This window comes from Silurus aristotelis (assembly GCF_946808225.1).
Source record: "Silurus aristotelis genome assembly, chromosome: 4".
Lineage (NCBI taxonomy): Eukaryota > Metazoa > Chordata > Actinopteri > Siluriformes > Siluridae > Silurus > Silurus aristotelis.
Window position 1 is genome coordinate 10952571 of NC_139577.1, and position 19795 is coordinate 10972365.

General features: G+C 39.8%; 1 protein-coding gene and 1 long non-coding RNA gene across 4 annotated transcripts in view; one reads left to right on the plus strand and one right to left on the minus strand.

The window, feature by feature from the left end:
* The window catches only part of LOC310725328, a 130134-nt gene that overhangs the window by 56979 nt on the left and 53360 nt on the right, over positions 1-19795 (minus strand). The window lies entirely within an intron of this gene.
* The window catches only part of tjap1 (tight junction associated protein 1 (peripheral)), an 82030-nt gene continuing 72349 nt past the window's right edge, over positions 10115-19795 (plus strand). Inside the window, exon 1 of one of the 3 annotated variants that reach the window (XM_083539985.1) lies at positions 10115-10693. The gene's annotated coding sequence lies outside the window, so the exon portion shown is untranslated. The remainder of the gene's footprint in view (positions 10694-19795) is intronic. The other 2 variants (XM_083539987.1, XM_083539986.1) reach the window with 2 other exon arrangements.

Here is a 19795-nt window from a genome sequence, read left to right on the forward strand (position 1 = left end):
CCAGAAGCCGTGAATGACCGCTAAGGTGCGTGCATTGCTAAAATTAAGAGACTCCACCTTCAGAGCAGGGGACAAGACAGCCTTAAAGACAGCGAGGGCCAAATGGCCCAGTGAATTTAGAGAGGCGAAGCACGCACATGCCAAGAGAATCCACGGCCACTTCCAGTTCGGCGGAGACACTCGGCTCATGTGGCAGGGCATCCAGGCGATTATGAATTACAAAACAACTTCACCATGCTTGTGACCGCAGCGCCTCCCTCCCAGATGCGCTGAACGCCCGGTTCGAGGTGCAGAACAACATGGCAGCGAGGAAGACCACCCCCCCTCCCAGTGACCAGGTGCTCTGTCTAACCACAGCTGAAGTGAGAAAAACTCTATGCAGAGTTAACCCACAGAAGTCTGCTGGACCAGACAACATTCCTGGCAGAGTGCTCAGGGAATGTGCAGAACAGCTAGCGGATGTCTTCACCGACATCTTCAACATCTCCCTGAGCAGCGCTTTTGTTCCTACGTGCCTCAAGACGACGACCATCATTCTCGTGCCGAAGAAGTCTACTGTCTCCTGCCTCAATGACTATTGTCCCGTTGCGCTAACACCCATTGTGATGAAGTGCTTCAAGAGGCTTGTCATGAGGCACATCAAGACCCAGCTTTCACCCTCACTGGACCACATGCATTTCGTGTATCGTCCCAACCGCTCCATGGACGATGCCACCTCCACGACCCTTCATCTGGCCCTCACCCACCTGGACAACAAGGACTCATATGTTTGAATGCTGTTCATAGACTTCAGCTCAGCATTCAACACAATCATCCCTCAGCAACTAAATTGAGAAGCTGAGCCTACTGGGCCTGAAGACCTCAGTCAGTCCGGATCGGAAACAGCATCTCCAGCACCACCACACTGAGCACTGGGGCACCTCAGGGTTGTGTGTTTAGTCCACTGTTGTTCACTCTGGTGACTTATGACTGTGTAGCAATGAACAGTTTGAATCACATCATCAAGTTCGCCAATGACACGACTGTGGTGGGTCTTATCAGCAAGAACGAAGAGTCAGCATACAGAGAGGAGGTGCAATGGTTAACAGCCTGGTGTGGATCAACAACCTGTCTCTAAACGGTGACAAAAAGAATGAGATGGTTGTTGACTTCAGGAGAGCACAGAGCGACCATTCTCCACTGATCATCGATGGATCTTCTGTGGAGATCGTGAAGAGCACCAAATTGGTGTTCCTTGGTGTTCATCTGGCAGAGAACTTCACTTGGTCACTCAACACCAGCTCCATCACCAAGAAAGCTCAGCAGCGTCTCTACTTCCTAAGAAGGCTGAGGAAAGCCCATTTCCCTCCCCTTATCCTGACCATATTCTACAGAGGGACCATTGAGAGCATCTTGAGCAGCTGCATCACTGCCTGGTTTGGGAACTGTACCGTCTCGGATCGCAAGACCCTACAGAGGATAGTGAGGACAGCGTACTCACTTCACATATCCATGCCCATAAGACCTGAATGATTCAGAAGAGGCTTGGGGGAATGCGATGGGGTCAGATGAGACCAAAATTTTGCTCTTTGGCATCAACTCGACTTGTCATGTTTGGAGGCAGAGAAATGCTGAATATGACTCAAAGAACACCATCCCCTAAAAGGAAAGTACTAATTTGGGTCTGTAGGAGTCACCGTTCTTGCTAAGTTAGTAAAGGATTAAATACTTATTTCACTCGATAAAGTACAATTCAATTTATAACATTTCTTTAATGTTCTTTTTTGGATTTTTTAAATATTCTGTCTCTCTTTCTCTCTCTCTCTCTCTCTCTCTCTCTCTCTCTCTCTCTCTCTCTCTCTCTCTGTTAAAATACACCTACTATAAAAACTCTATATATTTATATAAAACTTTGTTTCAGCTTCTTCCATTAGGGGTCGCCACAGCGGACCATCCGCATGTTTGATTTTGCACGTTTTACGCTGGATGCCCTTCCTAACGCAACCCTCCCCATTTATCCGGGCTTGGGACCGGCACTAAGGCTTGTGCAACCCTAATGGCTGGGGTTGGTTCCATTTATATTAGGGGGAAGAAATGCTAAATATTTTTTTATTAACACTGTTTTTTTATTATTATTAACATTTGTGAACATCAACAGTTTTAAAACAAACAACAAAAAAAAGCCTGCTTTGTTAAATAGTATATAAAATAATATATATATTTTAAATAAAATAGAATAAATCAAATTAATTCAATAGTTATTATAGTTTATTATATTGATTGAATTGGGTAATCAATTTAAATCAATAATCAAATTTAATTGATTAAATTTCTTTTTTCTTTCGGCTTCTCCCATTAAATAAACCTGAATAAATGAAAAAATAAAATTACGCTAGCGCTTTCGATTTTTTAGCGTTTTCCTGCATGCACAAAACAAATCTTATTTCTGGTACGGAGTGACTGGCCACAGTGACACTGTGCAAACTTTAGTTTTTTTTTATACTCCTGGCATTGTTTTATATGTTTTCAAGTTTAATAATAATAACAAAAAAAGGCAATTAATGTGCGAGGTGAAGACCAAACAAGCGTTCCTTAATACGTTTCTGAGGGAACTCAGATTTTATCACATAATTTATATCTTTTTTTCTTTTTTTTACAGAAACTTTGCTTAAGAAATCTGATTCCCCCAAGAACAGGACTATAAGCTATTGATCTGTTGGTCCTGTAGGCGAACTCGCAACACTCAAGACCTGTCTGTTGTCACGGTGCATATATATATATATATATATATATATATATATATATATATATATATATATATATATATATATGATGTAAGTTTAATGCAGAAACAAACACTGAAGCTGTTTGTTTGGAGTAAGTGTCAAAAATGTTTAAGTCATAGGTGTTGACCAGCAGTAACATGGAAATATACCAGCAGCGGCCGTCACTAGTGTCATCACCAGGCAGGCATGTGTATTTCCCTGGTAAGCTCCACTTACGGGATGACCCTTGTGTGCCTGCGGTTGATCAGTAGCAAGCACAAGGCCTGAGTGAGAGAGGTGGTGAAATGTAGCACTATTTCAAGTCTGACGTGGGCAGTCTTTGAAGTCTGAATTACCAGCACTACTTTTATGCTGATGCCATCAACTGCCGATGACTATATGCTGAAACATCAGTTGTATATCTCTCAAACTGTTTTGGACTTATCTCAGTTTTCCCCTAGAGGTGGATTGAAAGATAGGTAGGTTTAAAATAAGAGCGGGTACAAGAGCTGAGAAGTGGAGGTCAGAATAAGACCAGCAGCTGATGGAGTCAGGAGTTGTTGGACATGCCTGCCATAGCTTCCATTGCTCAAATAAAGTTTGTGCTGTATCGTTGTGAGTAAAGTGGATCTGTGTTAGAGGGAGTGTAGTCATTGTCTGTCTTATAATCTTAAACAGAATTGTGCCTTAAAACCAAAAGTGGGTGGGCCTAATTGAAATGTCTGTCATAATTGTTTATGGCCAGCTGCTTATACAGCTGCAGTGCTGTCGTTAGCCCAAATGAGGACCAACACGGAGCAACCTGCTGATTGCTGATGAGTTCGGTTAAGTGTTGTATAATGAGTGCTAATGAATAGCAACCTATTCATTGATCCCTGCTGGCATGATTAAGGGCTGCTGAAGTCATTTTAAGAATCCCATTAATTTTGAAACCAAGATAATGAGTTCTAATTTGCACCAAGGATAACAAGCTAATAAATACCCTGTTAATGTGCTAAATGACCAAAGTTTTCTGATGATTAACTATGACCCTGTATGCTACATTCAGATCTGTTATCAGACTGACCAAGGTATATATTAAGAAATACTGCATTTTTTATTAGTCCTAAGCAAAAAATAAATTTTATAACGTTTTGTAGTAATTAGTTTACTTGATCACATTTTTTTAATGAATAAATAAAACATTACTAATAAGTAACACTAAGAGAAATTGACAAATAGGGAAAAAGATAACTGCTGTAAGACATTATCTGGTCTCTGGTCAGATAATCTCTGGCCTCATAGTGGCATTCTGAGTGTCTCAGGCAATTGGCAATGTTATTAAATCAGCCCTAGCTAAAGAGAAACACAAACATTATAATTAGGTCTTAAGACAGAAAAAAAAAGTTAGTTAAGAGTTGATTTTAGTAAACAGGCCATACTACCCTGAATACATCCATATTCAACCCAGAGTCTTCTTGTTAGTATAACAGCAAATATGTTAATGGATTTTCATCTGTTTGTAACTTAAATGGATTATAGATTATACATTCTAAATGTTGCACACACACACACACACACACACACACACACACACACACACACACACAAACATATATACAGTTCATATATAGTGTGTGTACAGCAACACCTGTACACCTACAAATTCATGTAGTTATCTAATCGATTGTTGGTACCAGTTAGATGGTCTGGGTATTTTAGAAACTAATGATTTCCTGTGATTTTCACAAACAATAGCCCTCTGTTGTTTTTTCTGTGTAAAACAAACCACAACAACAACAACAACAAAAAAAAAACATCTTGTGAGAGACAGTGGGTGGATCTGGTTAATAAGCAAGGTGAGGAAAAAATGGTCATAAGATTTGTTTAAATATAAGTAAGGATAAAGTAAGTATAACCATCACTCTTTACAGCTGTGGTGAGCAGAAAAGCAGCTCATGATGCACAAATCACTAAACCATCAGGTGGATGGGCTACAACAGCGAAAGACCAAATTTGGTTTGACTTCTTTCAGCCAAGCACAGGAATCTAAGGCTGTCATGGGCACAGGCTCATGAAAACTTTACAGTTGAAGATATAATTGAAAAAAAAAAAGGCGTCTCCTTTTTCTGTCTTTGACTGCCTAGTCTAAGACGCTTGTTTCATGCCATTGCCCATGATAGTAAGCCTGTGTCCCTGTGTCTAGTATATATCATGAACAAGGTGTTTCAGACATGGGAAGTATTTGTTTTTTGCACCATTCTGTGTATGACTGTAGACTGTAGACACTCCCAGAATTTATGAAACCAGCCAATCTGTAACCAACAACCATATCAAAGTTAAAATCACAGAGACACATTTTTTCCACATTCTTATGCTCCTGTCAAATGATTGGCTGATTGGATAATTGCCTAAATGAGCATGTACACAGATGCTCCTATTAAAATGAGTATGATAGAAATCTTGTTTTTTTCAATGATAGAAAAACACAATATTCTTCTTTTTCTTTTTTCAGCCGCTCCTGTTATGGGTTGCCACAGTGGATCATTTGTCTTCATACTACTCTCTTCACTACATTTGCCTCTTTCAAACCTGCATGTCTTCCCTCAACACATCCATAAACCTCCTTCTTGGTCTTCCTATTTTCCTCCTCCCTTTCAGCTCCATCTTCGGCATTTTTCTATCGAAAAACCCCATTTCCCTCCTCTGCACATGTCCAAACCTTCTCAATCTCGCCTCCCTCACCTTGTCTCCAAAACGTCCTACATGCACTGTCCCTCTAATAAACTAATTTCTAATCCTGTCCATCCTCATCACTCCCAATGAAAACCTTAACATCTTCAGCTCTGCTACCCCCAGCTACACCTCCTGTCTTTTACTCAATGCCACTGTCTCTAAACCATACAACATCGCAGGTCTTACCACAGTCCTATAAACTTTCCCTTTCATTCTTGCAGATATATATTTTTTTTTATCACAAATCACTCCTACCACTCTTCTCCACCCACTCCACCCTGCCTGCACTCTTTTCTACACTTCTCTAACACATCTCTTTTTTATTACTTTGCAGTTGACCCCAGGTACTTGAACTCCTCCACCTTCTTCACCTCTTCTCCTTGCAACCACACCCCTCCACTGCCCTCCCTCTTATTGACACACACATGTACTCTGTCTTACTCCTACTGACTTTCATTCCCCTGCTTTCCATCACATACTTCCACCTCTCCAGGCTCTTCTCAACCTGCTCCCTACTAATCACAATCAGTGCATGATTTTATAAATAAATAAATAAATAAATAAATAAATAAATAAATAAATAAATAAATAAATAAATAAATAAGTACAGAACAGGGTCACAGGTGGCCAAGACTCATTGGGGAGTGAAGGCTGGTCTGTGTGGTCTGATCCAACAGACGAGCTCCTGTAGCTCAAATTGCTGAAGAAGTTAATGCTGTTAATGCTGGACGGGCCACAACTGCTTTGGCAGCAAAAGGGGACCAACACAATATTAGGCAGGTGGCCCTAATATTTTGTGTGTGTGTGTGTGTGTGTGTGTGTGTGTGTGTGTGTGTGTGTGTGTGTGTGTGTGTGTGTGTGTGTGTGTTACATGTATCAGTGCTATATGCATTTCACAGAAGTGTCATTATAAAGTGAATGACTAAATGAATCAATCGACTAATTACACGTAATGATTATACATATAGCTGTATTAAGATTCATTTTACATGCCATAAATACTGGCAGTGATCCTCCCCTTGTGGCTCCACTTGGTATTGTATGTGATTTTAAAATGAGAGCTACCAAATATTTTTTATTACACATTTTCAGAAAAGAACATTTCCTGAAGGAAATTACATAATCAATCTCAGAAGTTTTTCAACAGTCATTTGTTTTTAAATAGCATATATTTTAAGTTTTGCAAGAAACAGCACAAATACGTTTAAGAGAGGAAAAAAACATTTGAAAGTACAGTTTTTTTTTCTTTTAGATATTGTTTTATGTGATAAGTCTATCCTTGAAAAGCAAACACTACTACTGAAATGAATTAAATGCAATAGGCAAACTGTAATGTGCTATTATGAGGATCGTATGGCAGTTCGTCATTGTCCTCAGGCATAAAGTCTGGCTGCTTCATCTTCATGATTCATATTAGTAAGACAGATGCCCTTCCATACGCTTCTTTGCATCAGTGAAAGAGCAGCAGGTTTCTCCTGCTGTGCCTTAGATAGGTTTTTCAACAGTCCAGAACCTGCTCCAAGTGTGAAAATAAAACATAGAAATGAGCCAAAACTATCGGTGAAGTGTGGACAGTGGACAGCACTGCAGTGGAAACACAAACACACACACACACACACACACACACACACACACACACACACACACACACACACACTATTATATAGTACATATTTTGTTACTATTCACACTGAAGTGAACACTCAGTGGGAAATTATATGTTTACACTTGAAACACATGAGCACAGATCAGGCCCTCATTGAGCACTTGTTAAAACTGTTCTCACTATTCAGACAAAACAAACAAAAAGGATCTACTTGACTGCTTCTCTAGGGGTTGGGTGCACATGGAACAGATTCACGTATAAAACAGTATACAGTAGTGCTCTACACGTAAGCAATTCACCTGTATACGTTACAATCACAATGCTTATTTCACCATTAAACAAAATCTATTTTTTTTTTTTCAATCTGATTTCCATTTACTCAAGTAAATCCAAGTTGGCAGGTGCTGACCTGATTTTTCTGATGTTCTTTCGCTTATTTGCATGAAATGCAAATGCTCCTTTACCCTCAAAAGGCTTCCTGTCACACTACCAAGCAGCAGATCTAAGGTCAGCAGGCCATGACCAATCCAATAGCTTGTGTTCACCGCAGGCTGCTTGGAGATCAGTTGCCTCTATCCGTGATAATCCAGTGCAAAAGTACCAACCACTTCCCAACACTGGCTTACAGAGGATAAAGGCCTCTAACCTGGAGTAATAAAACAAACCATTAGGGAATGATCTTTGAATGGCCGAACAGGAATCTTTATCTTATTGATATTTATCTTATGTTTATTGACATGAATACATTGTTCCACTTACATAATAGATAAGAAATAAAACACTGTTAAAGTAAAATACTGTAATCCATAATGGGTTGGTGTGGGGCACAACACCACAAAGCTGATTTCCACAAACAGCATATCCCTCTTACGCTAATTTGCCTGCGTTTTTTTGTACTATTTAATAATGAATTAATTAATGAATGCATGGCATCATGCATTTTAATAATTTACATGTATGACATTTGTCTATGGAGTTAAGGGCCTTGTTCAGGTGGCCCAGGAGCAGCAGCTTGGTATGGCTGTGATTTGAACTCACAACTTTCTAATCCAAGGTCCAATGCCTTACCCACTAAGCCACCAGCTCCCTACCCTATTTGAAAGTTACATATGATGTTGTGGTTTGTCCAATAGACTATTTATTTCCTGTTGTCACTTACATTATATTAATGCTAAAACATTTTTCTCTCACCACTTTTTTTTTCTTGAGTTTGATAGAACACAACTTGTCCTAGTACAACTGACTGGCACTAATATCTGAGATTACTTCCTTTAACGCTATATAAGTGGCCCATTTTCACTATTTGAACTTGATCTTTCTTAAATAACAACACTTTTTAATTTGTTTGTTATTAGCCTTGAACTTTGTGGCATGTCTGCTGTATTATCTATTGAGTTCTAATTGTAATTTGAGATACAGCCAAATGGCTGATGGCTGTGCTACAAATCAATTCTAAATTAACCAATGCCTTTGCAACAAGTCAGATTTAAGCATTCAATGAGCTGTGTTAGAAATTGCTAGAACTTTCTGTGAAAAATGCAGAATTGCGAAAAATGGTGGAAGATAAATAGTTTTCTGTGCCTTTTTGTAGTGAACCGAAACTCAAATCTGTGCCTTCTTGCTCATGTTTTCTGATCTTTTCTGTGCTTTGATGGCTTTAGCTTCTTTTTCAAAGAAGTCTTTAGAGGTGGTAATGTGGGGAAATATAGGCCATGACACTAACAGTCTAGACTGTGTTTCAAAGTAGCTTTTGCCAAGGTATATTAAAAAAAACAAAAACCTTAGCAACTGCATAATTCCACTGCAAGCTTTGCATTTTTGTCATGGCCTTTCTGCCACTGGAGATCAGCAGACTGCCTTGACTGCCATCTGGTGCTGGTATTTTGGCTATGAGGAATTGTAGTCTCCTCTACTGAGCACTGATGCCAGCATTTGGCCATGTACATGCTATCACTCAGCTCGCAGTTTCTGCTGATGGAAGGGCTGTTTTTTTTTTTTTAAGTTATATGAATAAATGCCACACGCACATAGCCAGGATCTGGCTTTTTTCTTTATACAAAAGCTTTCTATTTGTGCTATAGATTATCTTTATTTATTCATCTTCAATGAACACTTTATTTTGGTCCCGGTTGCAGAGAATCCAGAGCGAATACTTTGATTTGGACATTAGTTAATGTCAACAGTTTTCTACAATGGCTCAGGACCACAAATTGCATTTAATCACCTATCACTGTTCACCTGAACAATGATGAACTGTAATAAATGGACATTCTGTGCCACCCAGATGAGTCTGGTTCCTCTCAAGGTTTCTTCCTCATACCCTCCCAGGGAGTTTTTCCCAGTCACAGTCGCCACTGTTTAAATCATTAGGAACAAACTATAATAGTAGATTGCGCTAGATAATATGGCACAGTTTCACAGTTGTTATGGCAAACATTTTTAATTATTGTTATTGCACATTTTTAAAATCAGTATTAACAATGTGTATTATGGTGACGGATTCACTGGAAGCAGCTCTGGTTGTAAAGTTTAATAGCAGCAGGCAGAATAGACCTTCTGTATCACTCCTTCAGACACTTAGGGTTTAAAGGTAAAGTTGTAAAATCCAGAACTAAAAGAGGTTTATTTTGGATGGATTGTTAATAGGAGGACAGTGGATACCATATTCGTTCATGGTAATTTCTGAAAAAAGAAAAAATGAGTTCCACCTGAACGCTCACTCCTGGTTGTGCTCAGGTCCACGTGTTCAGATGTTTTAAGACTGAAACTGATTTATAAAGGAAGGATATCCCCGAGAATGTTTTTTTTTATTGTTCTAGATTATTACACATGTATAATTTACTGTTATTTCGTTTTGGTTACTGTTTGTACGTAACGCCCAGAAGATCTAAACTATATTGGGTGGATTTCATTTCAACAGCTGGCCTTTTATAAGTGCGCTCAGACGTCAAACCGAGGCTCCGTCTTAAACCGCACGCTTTAGCACTACATCGGTAAGTCCCAATCGTTACACCTTGAATGCGGCCGACGCTGTTTTGGGCGTCGTGGTTAGTGTGGAAGGACGCGGATTGGGACGTGGCCCGCATCCTTGGTCCCACCTGCTTTCGCTCGCGCTCTACCGGATAACGTCAGGCGCACTGAGTGCGTGGGGGGATTCCTCAGGATTACCCGACGTGCCCCGCGGGAAAGATGGCGCTGGGAGGGATAGAGAGAGAGAGAGAGAGAGAGAGAGAGAGAGAGGGAGAGGAAGAAGGAGAGGATAAACTTTAGCTCGGAGCTTTGAGAGCACAACTCTTCCTAAGCGAGAGCCGGATATCAAGGGCGGGGGTATATCGGTCTTGTTCCGTCGGAGGCTCAGGAGAAGCGCGCGCGGGCGGACGGACGGAGAGCGACTTCCCGGCTGCAGGCGGACGCTTTGCAGGGAAGCGAGTTAACGTTAGATGACGAACTGCGACTCCTGACAATAGCGCGTATTAGCAAAGCAGGCGAACTGGCGCTGAGGGGAAACAGTGCACAAACTTTATCACCGGGGGCTCGGGAGTAGTGTGTACAAAAACGCTTGTTGATTATATATGACGATTTGAGACGCCTGGGTCTACACAACCATTTTGGAAAAGAGAAGCGAGAGGTAAGAACTGTGTGTGTGTGTGTGTCTCATTCTGTGTTGATTGGATAATCTGAAATCTGCTTGTTTATTTATCCGGTCAGTGATCACAGGTACGATAAAGGCCCCCAGTAAACGACAGATATGGGGTTTGATCACGCATCGGATTTATTTGCTGTAAATCTCGCTAGTCAGGATTTCATACAGTGTTAGGAGATGTTCAGATTAATCAGGAGAAAATGCGCCAAACAGGAAAAACACACCGGATTTGTTTTTACCTCGTCCTGTTTACAGCCTGGGAATGAACCTGAAATCTCCCATTCACATGATCACATTGATCCCAGTTCGCCTTCACGAAGAACCACGAAGCGAATCTCAACTGATTTCTCAATTTTGTAACCATATAAATGATCCATTTTCACGAGTTTCCAAACAGAATGGGGTTCAGACCACATTTAGAGCTTCATCCAGGTGCATTATAGTCTGTGTGCTTACTGTTCTGTATTATAATTATTATTTACAGAGCTAGAATACTGCTTTCATATAGAAGTAATTGTTGATACTGTGCATTTAATATTGCAGGTTTGTAAGTTTTATTCAGTTAAATCTTTGTAAATGTAAGCGATCCATAACATTTTTCATTCATGCAGAATTTCTTGTTTCTGTTGCATTGATGAACTTCCATGAGCAGTTCACCTGAGCCATACTGGTGCTTCTTGCAGTTTTTTTTTTTTTGCCAATAATCCTTTATAGATGGTTCAATACATCGTTTCGAACTATTCAAGTGATCTTATCCAACCTGTTATGTTCTGGTTTTTTAAATATAATATATATAATGTATATGTAATGATGCTGAATTAGTACAATATATTTACTCCACATCCTTCCCATGCATATAAGGATCCAATCTACTAATGGACTCCAATCACCGCTCTCAGGACATTTCATGGGGACTTTAAAAGCAGAGGCTTCCAACGTTTATCACGTCGTGTGGCAAGAAGCCATGTAATCATAATGTCTAACAGCCCTTCAGGCAAAAATGACAGACACCATCTGTGTGTTAGAACTAGGAAGCATAATTGTCCGGTTTACTCAAACGATACATGATCGCTTCAACTAAAAATATTATAAATAAGCCTCAAGGCTTTTTTGCTCGTTTTGTCTGGTTTTTATTTGTATAGTGCTTTAAACAATGGAAATTGTGTCAAAGCAGCTTTACACAGATAAAGCGGCAATAAGGAATGCATACGTTTGTCCCTATTTAACAAGCCAGGTGACTTACGGTTGAACAGACGGTTAGTTTGAAGCCAAACATTAAAACAGTTTTTTGTGAAGGCTTTTGCTGAATCATTTAGCTGCTGGTCTGTTTAGTTTGCGTTTAAGGTGACCTTTATTAATGTTAAAGTGACATGATGGTTGATCTGTACAGGACTTGGGAGCTGAAAGATCTTTGATGGCACTTGAGGTATTTTCCTTTTGCTCTTCAAAGTATTAGTGAGTTGCTGGATATGTACATGCTTAGTGCACTGCTGATGTGTGTACTTTTGTGAGGCTTATTGGTTAAGAAATTACTTAAAAATGAGTACTTTCTGTTGCGATACTAGTAGTAGTACTAGTAGCTTAGTTACGGAAAGTATCTGTGAAGGGTTTCTAATGGGAGAATTGGAAGATGGGACATGGTTTTCACGTAAGAGCTTCACAGTTTGACATTGGGGTAAGACAAAAGCCTTCTTTGTTCTCGTAAGAAAGTCGCGAGTCGAGCCAATCGACATATGAATCAGGAATGCTGTGCAGTTGCAACTAGTTTTGTGATACTTCTCATATTAACTGGCATCCACTGGTAGCTCTGCACTTTGACCATCACTCATATGCTCACAAGTGAATTGGCAGTGACAATGTTTTAAGTTCATTAATGTGTATGGTATATGATATGATATGGTACATTCGACTTTGCACAAGTAAACATTCATTAGCGAGATATATATATATGAATGGTAGTGGTAAATAGAAAGAGAATAAATACTGGAGGTCATGCGATTAAACACTTTGATTAGCAGATAAAAAGGTGAGTATCATATCTAAAATCTAAAACCCACTATCAAGCTGAGGGTTTGCTGTAGCCTCTGCCAGCATGCATTTCCTGACTGCTCGGCTGCTAATATTATTACATCCTCCCCTACTCTGCTTTAACCTGAAAAAGTGTTCGTTTGTTCTGTCTTATTTTAGACTGTGGGTTTCAGAAGATAAAATCATCAATCGTATTTTCTTAATGGTGTATCACAAGCAGGGAAAAATCTATATTGCTCAAGCCCGAGTGGGGAATGATGGAGCTTTGCTAAATGTACAGTGACACCTGTGTACATGATGCACGTTTTTTTCTGATAAGGGGTTTTATGCTTCCCAACTGATATATTTAGCTATTAGTATTCTTTATGAGATTTTGACGCTTGTGCCAGCTCTGTTTGGATACGCTTTGGGTGATCTCCATAATTGGAGCTTGTAAAGCGGAGTGATTTGGTAAACTGTGGCGGTGAAATCTGGGCTGCAGTTTTTGTGCTAATGAGGAGAGACCAGGCACAGACTGGTGCACTTTGACACATTGTCTAATCATCTCCCTCCCTTTTTCCCCTCAAAGCAGTAGCTTTTTTTTTTTTTTAATCATCTCAAGTTAGTGCACTTGTTTTGCAGGACTGTACAGCAATGTACTGGGTGGATTTGGGTGATGGTAAATGGGCTTTGTGTGGGAAATATTGCAGTAGACAGCGTTTACATTTCATCATTTGGAAATCACGCACAATCCACTCTTAAGCGCTTCGCTGAGGGTTGGGAGCTTTACTTAAGGTGTCTCTCTGGCAGTTTTAAAACCTGTTATAAGTTTCTATTGCCCTTGGTGTTCAGGTGATTACTAAACGCACATCACATTTGGTCCAGAGATGATTAAACTGGATCTCTTCAGTGCATTTATGGGCTACTTAATATCTCTGCATGAAAGTCTTTTCACGAAGAGTGACCGAGTCCGGTACACTGTGCAGTGGACACATTCCTCTCCTCAGCCGTGCCCCAGTCATGGTGGAATGCTCTTGAGTATCCATTATTTAATTCTTGTGCAAATCAAGCCCCTCATCTGCCACTCTCATTGTTAGGATGTCAGGGCCATGTTTTATGTTTGCCGCTCCAATCATTTTTTGTTTTATCCGCGACCTGCTGAATAACCGTCGCATTCCGTCTGACGCCACTTAAGCTATGCGTTTCAGTCTCTCATGGTCGAAATGTGTTTTCATCAATTCTTTCTGAGCCTCTGCTGAGGATTATTATCATCATTGTGTCTGTGTGTGTGTGTGTGTGTGTGTGTGTGTTTTGAGTCAATGGCTAAATAAACAATGAAGGACGTTATCGGGCAGAAAGAAGAACTAAATCTCTTTGGGGCTTAATAGTGGGTCATTTTGTTATATATTTTCATCTGCAGCATTTGGTGGACATCACCAATTCTTTTTTACACTTTTTTGATGGCCATCAGCATAGTGGTTTATGAGCAAAAACTGGATTTCAGCAATTTATATTCTAAGCAAGAGTTTTTCCCATCAGGCCTGTAAATAATATCATTTATAAGCACTCGCTTATAAACTACTGATGGTTAATAAGCTAAAGTGGGATGAAGTTAACCTCATCCTCGATGTGTTTTAAATTAAACGCATCCCTCAAATGAAGTGTTTGCCTGACATTTCCACAGCACGCTGCCTAGGAGAATATCAAGCCTTACTTTCAGTTGACTCATGATATTGATTTGGAGAGTGTTTAGCCTTAAACACAATACTAGCACTTGAATCTATAAAGAGATGATTCTCATTGAAGAAAAACACCTACTGTCTGTCTAAAAATATATCTATGAGTTTGTATTTTTTTATTGATATGCATAATTATTTAAATTATTCTGATTTACTGGATACATGCAACGACAAGGCAAAGAGATACTCATTTGCACATACATGTTTTTACATATATTTTACATACATGCTTCAAGTACAGAACTGTCTTGTGCACACACTGGTGTGTTCCTGCACACCAGAGCTGGTGCTGAGAGCTTAAGTCTTGTATCTTAGCATGACAGATTCTCCCTTGAAGCTGTACGGAAGCCCAAAAGACAGCCACGTTTTCTCCACTTCTTCCTGGTTTTATTTTGAATCCCTCTAACACATCTTTTTTTTTTTTTTTTATCTAGTCACGATGGTCATAACGGGATTTGTTTGCAGCCACGTCACTAATCCAATTCTTAGTCATTTAAGACGGTTTTTAAACGTAGACACGATTTGGTTGTATATTAGGAACCCCGGGGGTGGTGGTGTCTGTTGCAAGTGCCATCTTGCAATGCCACCTCAGCTGCCAACACATAGCAGGACATTCATTGACTCATACAGTATGACGCTTTCTCTGTTCCTGTCTCTTGCTCACTGTCTTGTCCTGTTTCCTCCAAATTTGGAGCCCCTTCAGTCAAAGCCCAGTGCCTATTTTACTAAACCTGTTTGGATGGTGTATAAAGATATTTTCCGAATGGTTTTATGGTAATACATCTGATCTTGAAACTTATTACAAAAGGAAATGTTCTGAGCTGTAGTATAAGAGGCAAAGGGTCACTCTCAGAGTCTCTCAGAGACTATTTCTGTCACTAGTGCGCCTGTGTTGTTGTGTCATGTAACGCTGGTAATGTAAGTGCACTCATAAAGAAGTACCAGCAATCCTGTCTGCTCTGTGAATCTTTTCACTGTCCGTAACTATACACTGTGTCTATACACTGTGTCCGACTCCTTTGTCGTTCTACTTGCAGCAGTCCCAAGACCGCCTTAAGCGCCACTGATTCCTAGTGCCATTGCAGATTTTACATTACGGCTGGTTGACTGCGTCCTTTCCAAGGAGCAGTGAATCAAACACGAGGAGCATCGAAAAAAGAGCCGCTTCAGCATTGTTCCGACTTCCCACGAGGTCGAACGCTACTAAAGAGACGTGAAGTGATCACAAATCTCTTGAGCTGTTAAACAGCAATTTTATTTGTCCTTTTGGAACGCATACCGACCGCTCGTGCATTCACACCTTCATCAGCACACATTTGTGGATTTGATGGGCACGTGTTAATGAGCGCCTTTTTTGTTTTTGAATGCGCTCTGGCACACTCCCTGGCGTTTTTCTTTGATAACTGGCAGCAGGTAGCACAGCTCGTGAGTATTGCTTGATTCGCCGCAGCTCTGCAATGTCAATGACCTGCATTCCCAGCTGTTGTGCCTCAATAATATCCCCTTTAAATTCTACTCTCTGTACATTTTGTGTGCCTCTTCCCTGCCTCTGTACAGTAGGATTACTTGCTAGAAATGAAGTACGTTTCATTAGCATTTTAACAGTTGGAGTGTCATGAAGCATCACAGTGACAGACAGCACATTGTAGGTTGTATGGTTTATCATAATCTACAGTCCAGTATGTCATTTTCCACAGTCCAATACTTTATTTATTTATGAGATGTTTGAAAGCATTCATCAGATATTTTTGATATGATGAACAGTATGTATTTTTTTTTTATTGTTTTGCATCATTTAAGATAAAAAAAAAAAATTATCTTCAGTCAATCGAGGAAAATTTCAGCATTACAACTGATCTTAATTTTAAAGGCAATATCATTCAATTGTGATGGAGTATCTCATTACCCCTTTGTTAAATAGATTACTTAGCTTTACTCTGACAGTAGTAATAAATGAAATCCCGAGCAATCTTCTCCTAAACAAAGATCGACCACTTTGACCTTTATTGTTGGATTTCCTATAGTTCCCGTCAGACAAGTAGCTGTCCCGCTTAATTAACGACTCGTGTGTCTTTTGCTCCTCGCTTGGTTTTATCAAGGTGGTTTTTTTTGCTAACAGCTTTTAATTTGGATCAGATACCTCAGTGGCATTAGAAGCAGAAATATAATAAATTGGCTAAATTAGCAGTAAAAGTCAAAAAGCCTACCTGGATTAGACGTCTCTTTGTGCAGTACTCTCTGAGGCCTCTGAGTGATTTTCAGCTGACAGCTCATATAACACCAGGCTCGTTAAAACGAATCCAGCCGGGGGACATACTGGCACGCTGGATGTCACTACTAAGTTCCAGAAAAACAAATCAAAGCTTCTCTTGTATACATGACTACTCACTTCTGGCATCATTGAGCGAGATTCCATTTACCTCCAAGGATGAATCCAGAGAATGGAAGCCGCTACATTCCGTCTGCTTACTTAAATGGCTACTTTCTTTTACTTTACATAATAGCCCTAACAACAATTGTACATGATACTGTATACTTGTATATTAGCATGGAAATCCGATCAAAGCTTCAGTGTTCGTTTGCTATGTTTTTTGAATTCCAATTTCCATAGAAAGCGTTCTTCTTGATTTTGGGGCATAGCTGTGGGGATTTGTGCATGGTCAGACCAGTTTATCTCAAAGGTGTTCAGTTGGATTGAGGCCAGGGCTTTCTTGAAGGCCACTCGAGGAGTTCTATTTGAACCTTGCTAAACCATGTAGCTTCATGAAGCTGTTCTAGTAAGGAAAAATTGTAATGCTTTAGCATACAGTGGCGTCCTATTAATGGTGCGCTTCCAACTTTGTGGCAAGAAATATGGGGAAGAAGCATGTATGGCTGTCATGTGACAAGAAACCTATCATGCCACTGCAACTACATTGTGAATCATTAAAAATATTCAAATGAAATGCATTGACATGCCTGTTAAAAAAGAAAAGAAAAGAAAAAAGGCTAATGCCAAATTTGCAGCTTTTAATGGTCTTAACAACAAATGACTGGCCAGAAAATGAGCAATAATTAAACTAATGCACTCCTGAAAGCTCCTGTGCCACCATTCTCTCATTTATAATTACTGCAGTGAACCGTCCTAGTGAAAAGCTAGAAATAAAGAAATTCACTCCAATAGTGTTCTCATATGCAAAGGTAAAAAAAAAAAAGAACATGATTCATATGTTTGATGTAAGACTAACACGTGCGGATGTGCAAAATTTTCAAAAGAATGTTCTGGGATGGTTTTCTTACGAGGTTTAGTCATTATTTGGTTATGTGCCACACCTAAACCCATCAATGACCTGATAACAAGCTCAGAAATGGGTGTAGAATTGATAGAGCATGGAGAGATTTTCACTATTTGTTTCATTAGTCCTGATCAATGGATTTTGTGAAGGCCATTTAAAACCATACTCCCTTTAAAAAATTATTTCTATTTTGCACTTGTTCCCAGTGCGTACATTACCTGTGATTCTTACATACCTTTCTAGAAATTCTCAGCCGTTGCCCCCGATAGCCTAACGTTCCTCTGTGTTTTAAGAGTTTAGATGTGGGTTTTTTGCCAAAATCTTAAGAAATTGCATCTTAAAAAGTAGTTTTTTCACTTTGTCTTCTATTACTATTTCTTGCTAGCATTAGTCTGGAAAATCCAGTGATCCAAAATGATAAAGCAACTCTTTGACATTCACCATATCTTGGCTATTGTGGTGTAGACTGATGCCAATCAGATTTGAGTCCCTGTGAGCCCAAAGTTCTTTTTTTTATGTTTTACATTTTTATATATAAATCCATTAATGCAATTTGTTTAACTGGAGTCTGAAGATTTAGAGAGAAAACGCCTCTGACGTGTCAGTGAAAGCTTAGTGGAACAAATCTGCTCTAATAATAATTCATAATAGCACAGATTTGGTTCTCTTTGTGTGTCTTTCTGTAGAATTTTACATAAATGAATAACAGCTTTTGGGAGCAGAGATTTGTGTCACATGTGCTCACTCTTTAATCCATCACCCAGTGTTTTTTTGTTTCACCCTGTTTGCTTCCAATTTGGTATTTTGCCAATTCTCATCCACTCTTCCCTGTCACTACAAACCCGGGTGGGGGAAAGCAAACATGCCCCGTTTCCTCGGAGAGACTGCTGCTTATTGCACAACACAGGTGGACGCAAGCACTAACTCCTTAAACGAGCTCAACCAAGCTCCACTGCTTAGCTCTGATTGACAGTTGAGGGAGGGTTGACTAGTTTATCCCAGTATTTCACACCAGATGCTTTTAATCTAAATATCATTTAGTTAAGAATGCTGCTGAGAGATCAAGCACAAGCTCACTTGCTCACAAGCTTTCTTTTGGTTCTTGCCCTAGGCCTCCGAAACAATGGCAAGAACTTTCATTCCTAGCGTAAAAGTAAGAGATGAGTGGTATCATTTATTGTTTTTAGCGAAATCATTATGGACAATTGTAACCACACCAATTTCTTTTGATATGAGCAGGTTATACTACCTGCATTCTCCAGCCATATGTGGTTTTTTCCAATCTGTTACCACAAAGATGGGAGGTATACACTTGTATAGGATGCCTTCAGCTGCAGGAGCATTGGATTTTCCCCTTCAGTTCAACCTGGAGGCCCAAATCTGTTCCAGCATGGCAATGTGCACAAAGCCAGCTCCATGAAGATATGAATCCACCAGAACGTCTTAGAAAAGCAGAGGTTATTATAACTGCAAAAGGGTATAAATATGGAATCCAATGTTTTAAAAACACATACAAATCGTATGTTCAGGCGTCCACAAACTTTTGTTTATATAGTATATTTGTTTGTATAATATGTTTGCTTGCATTTAAATTAGGCAACATCATAAAGACATGTACATCATGTACATGTTGCTCAGCCTCCACCCTTCCAAAGCCACAGGGCGTTACAGCTGCCCCTTTGTGGTCCCCCCACTGCTCTAATTAACAGGGGAGACAGTGCACAGGTGCAGTTGACTAATTCAGGGGAAACACAGCTGGAAGTCTGGTAGTTCACCTGTTGTTTTACGCTGTGCTGCTCAGGTAAATTGGCTTCTCCATCTGCTGTATGCTTGCCTCAGCAGCCTGTCTGCCTCATGATCTTTTGGACTTCTCTAAACAAACTCGGCTCCATATTGGTTCTGACTGCAAAAGCATGAAAATGGAAAACACTTTTTTTTTCCTCCTTCATTCTTTCTTTTTCCTGCCCCAGTTAGCTTTTCATGGTCTGTTAGCACTGGTCTTGGGTAGTGTAATATTGTGCATTTTAAATAACAGTATATCCTGTAACACTATGATTTTACCAGAT